Genomic DNA, 4,741 nt, shown 5'->3' with positions numbered 1-4,741 from the left:
GTCTCTTCTGCACATCACTTCTCCCAGGGGCAACCACATACAGAAAGACCTTGTTACAGAGATGTGTAAAGAAAACTTCTCAATCGAGACAGTTACACTAATCTCTGTAGTTTGAGTTCAAATGATCTGGATTGAGACGGACTTTATATTAGAAAGCAAAAAGACATCTAGTCCCGCTCAGGAATATGCTGTTTTCTTAACTCATAATCCAAATCTGTGGAGTCTTGGCCTGCTGCCACCACGACAATCCTTCAGGAGGTCAGGGTGTGGTATCAATGAACTTGCAGATCACTGCGGGTAAGCAGCTTGCTAATTAACTGTTCAAGAAATGGCAAAGATCCAGGCTCCCCTTCTAGCACACAGGAAATAAAACATGATTATATGGAGAACATCTTTTAAGAAACACAGAAGGGGTCGGGCGCGGTGGCTCAAGCCTGTAATCCCAGCACTTTGGGAGGCCGAGGTGGGTGGATCACGAGGTCAAGAGATCGAGACCATCCTGGTCAACATGATGAAACCCCGTCTCTACTAAAAATACAAAAAATTAGCTGGGCATGGTGGCGCGTGCCTGTAATTCCAGCTACTCGGGAGGCTGAGGCAGGAGAATTGCCTGAACCCAGGAGGCGGAGGTTGCGGTGAGCCGAGATCGCGCCATTGCACTCCAGCCTGGGTAACAAGAGCCAAACTCCGTCTCAAAAAAAAAAAAAAAGAAACACAGAAGGAATCATCCTGCTGTTCCCACCCCCACCTTTTTGTAAAGAGAAAAGCAAGGCATAGTGGGGCAAGAACTTGGCACGGGGTCTCAGATGTAGAAGGTGGTTATGTAGTGATATTCAGAACTTCTTCAGCATTGAGAAATTAGATTGAGGATATTGTTAAATTATACCAAGTCCTTCAGACACTATGGATATGTATTTTGACCCTGGAAACTAGAATCTTCATTTGGATAAAACCATGTACATTCTAAAATGGTTTTAAGGATTTCTAAGTGGGATTCAAATAGATAAGAACTGGTAGACATGGTGATGTCCCTAGACAGTCTAACTTTATTACTGAACAGATTTCATACTGAACTTTTTCATGTTATAAGATCCTGAATTGAAACCATGTTTAGCATTTCAGTAGCCACACATCTATTTTTAGTATCTCAACTTTTACCTTCTTTCATCAAACCAATTAAACATGGAATATCATATCAGAGCAAAAAAAAAAAAAAAACCTGACGCTATAAATCGCTAGGAAATGGCTAGAAAACGTGCAGCACTGAGTGCTGACATATATGTATTCTGCTCACTTCTAAATTAGCTCATTAGACAAAGATGATCACTACTAACACCTATGAATAAAAAACAAAGAATGAAATAGTTTGTGACTAGGAAATGGGGCACAGAGAACCACTGTAAATGCAATGTGCAGTTCTGGGAAGAGGTTATCAATTTTCTAACAGCATGTGAGACATCACCAGAAGAGGGCCAGCCTCAGAACCAGCACAATTAGACGCCTGAGCTGCTTCATCCCAAAGGGGTCATGGGGCTGGAATGGGAGCAGGGGACGGAGCAGGGCTAAACTTGGGATTCCCAAGGGCGTTCCAAAAATCTTTGCCCTCACCTTCAATTCTGTCCTCTCCTTTCGTGTAGTCTTGATACACCTAATCATTTGAAAGCACATATAAAAACCTATAAAAATGCTTTGGTAGCCAAAAATAATCTTCCCTAAGAAATGCCTAATCTCTTTAAAATTACCTCTTATAGATTCCCAATTATTTTCAGAAGTTGTTTTCCACAAGATAATATAATTGGTGGATGAATCTCCCATCCTTTATAGGATCAAATATCACTTTCCTTGTAATAAGACCTCCAATCTGGGCCTGCACAGGGACTCTTTAGAGCATTTATTTGCAGCTTATGAGAGGCCAAATTTGAGATCCTATTTCTATATACTGTGATGTCTGAAGTGTGAATTGCTTTTATTTTCAGCAAACTGTCTTGTATGGTTTTTCTGTATCTTCAGTCTTCCCGTTCTAAACAAGCTGCCTGGTAGAAGGCCAGGAACTGCAACTCTCACAGGATGTTTTTATGAATTTTATGGCTCTGCCTTTCAAGATATACGTACATCTAACACAGAAAGATTACCTTCAGAGAAACTGCTGAACCATTAAAGCCTATGATTCCTTGCTAATATTCTATTTTCCTAGTGTGCTTTTAGGTGAATGGCAAAGTATTTAACATTAAACTTTCCATATCATGGGTTCAAAACCGTAGGAACTGCATGATTTCCGAAAAAAAAACCTTGATTCACTGCAATTAGTTCTGAATTTCTAAGTATGACCTCACAGTCTTCGTTTCTACACAGCAAACATGTCTGTGTGGCTGCTGTTTAGTTTGGACTTGAAATATCTTAAACTCTTATTGGAAAGCTTCCCTTCTGAAAAGCTTCCCTATGCATTTTCTTTTTCTAAAAAAGTAATGTTTAGTTCAGAGATGGGCATGCTAAAAAAGGAAATCATGTTGCTGGTGATCTTACGAGCAAAATGAAGGTAAGTGGGTCCGAAGCACATTATTTTAAAGGCCATGAAGAACAACACTGGCTACTGTTTAGCAGCGATATATATATTTCTCCTCTCAAAATGCACATCAGAATCATCTTGAACTTGACACCGTGATGACACCAGGGGCTCTGGCGTTTATCTGTTAGGTGGCCTCCTAGACAGCAGTCCCCATATAAGCAGAGGTCTTTGAGGTTGGTAGTGTAAGTAAATTCTCATTTTAGCTGTATATTATGAAAAATTTGATAATATTCTAGACTTTAACATTTTTCCTTCTAGGTCACATATTTACACTTTTCATTGATCATAAATTAGGAAACTCTGGAGTTTAGGATCTGAAAGAGAACAAACTGTCTCCTGGGTATTGTTGTAAGCAGTGTGTTCTTATGGCACATTTACAAAATATAAAAACAGCTTCCCTCCATATGGCCAAAATGATATTTAAACTTATAGTTAATATTAAAGACTAAGTAGTTAGGACAAAAGATAAAAAAAATCAGAATTCTAAAGCTGTGAAGTAGTATCTGCATAATGGAAAGCCTAATCGCAAAGCCTGGGCTAGGAGGTGTGCTACAGTAACCCGGTACAATCAGAAACAGTTAACATTTACTTTCACCGCCTGAGAAAAGGAAGGAATCAGCCTGAAGAAACTGCACATATAACAACCATGAGAGAAATTCAGCTCAAGTGTTGAAAGCTAGAAAATTTTCCAGCAGTACTTCACAGATGGAGTTTTGTTGCCTAATGAACATTCAACAGAAGAGAATCTAAACAGCAAAACTGCATCATTTCTTTCATCGTTTTCATGAACTCAGCCAGGGCTACTATCATTCTTCGTCACTAATATATATATTGTCACCATCAAATTTGACACGCAAAACATTCAGAATGGCATCTGGCACACAGAACTGCTCTGCTAACCATCTTTATGCTGTTATTGTTGACATTACCACTAGAAAAAGGATGTCTAGGATCAGGATGCTATTCACCCTTGTACCCAAAGGGCAATGTACAGGTCTGACGATAGCATTGCACTACTATGCAACATGTCATCCTGGGAAAACTGAACTTTAAGTGGAATGATAAGCCTGCCCCTCTGCCTAAGAGGTTCCTTTTTAGCACTGATGTCCAGAGAAATTGTTCAAGTTCTTAGCAAACTGGGATAGCTAGCCAACTCTGCCTCTGAGCTCCTTTCTTCCTCTGTAAAACACAGACAACTTAATACCTACAGGGTTACTGTAAAATTCAAATGGGATAATACATGTTAGAAGCCACTCAACAATCACTCTGGCACTTCCACCCTCACAGGCCTCCGCCTCAGGTAAGTACTTACCTCCAAGCCTCAATCTTCCAGGTCAGAGAGGGGAGACTCTCACTCACTCTGTAAGACTAAGTGTGAGAACCATGCTCATGGCCAGGCCACAGGCACAGCAGGCGGCGGGGATGACTGTCACGCAGTACTCAGTCCCTTTCCCAGCAGTATCAAGCAGTTAATACACGTGTGCAATTTTCTAAGACCTTAAAACGAGGTTACTTTGGGGGCTAACTTTTCTTATTTAGTGAGTTAACTGCTGCTTTGTTTAATGACTCTAAAAAATATAAAACTGCACACAACAGTCATCAGACTAAAATGTCTGCTAAAAAAGCATAACAGAGGCCCAGCCCAGTAGCTCATTCCTGTAATCCCAGCACTTTGGAAGGATGGAAGGTGGCAGCATGGCTTGAGGCCCAGAGTTTGAGCCCAGCCTGGGTGACACAGCAGAACTCCACCACAACCTCCGCCTCCTGGGTTCAGGCAATTCTCCTGCCTCAGCCTCCTGAGTAGCTGGGAATACAGGCACGCGCCACCATGCCCAGCTAATTTTTTTTGTATCTTTAGTAGAGACGGGGTTTCACCATGTTGTCCAGGATGGTCTCGATATCTTGACCTCGTGATCCACCCACCTCGGCCTCCCAGAGTGCTGTGATTACAGGCTTGAGAAGTGTATAGTATTTTTAAAGCTGCTGCTACATAGGTAGATTAAATACATAAAGGTCACAATTTTTTGTATTTCAAAAACTCTTTTCTTCTGGAATTTAATATCACTTTAAATTTTTTTTCACAACTATTAATCTGTTACTTTTGCATCTTCCAAAAACAAATTTATTTTTTACATTTCCAAGAACTCCCACACTGTACTTTTTGAAGCTCAGCTT

This window comes from Callithrix jacchus, chromosome 13 (genome assembly GCF_049354715.1).
Source record: "Callithrix jacchus isolate 240 chromosome 13, calJac240_pri, whole genome shotgun sequence".
Lineage (NCBI taxonomy): Eukaryota > Metazoa > Chordata > Mammalia > Primates > Cebidae > Callithrix > Callithrix jacchus.
Note: the sequence above shows the minus strand (reverse complement) of the source record.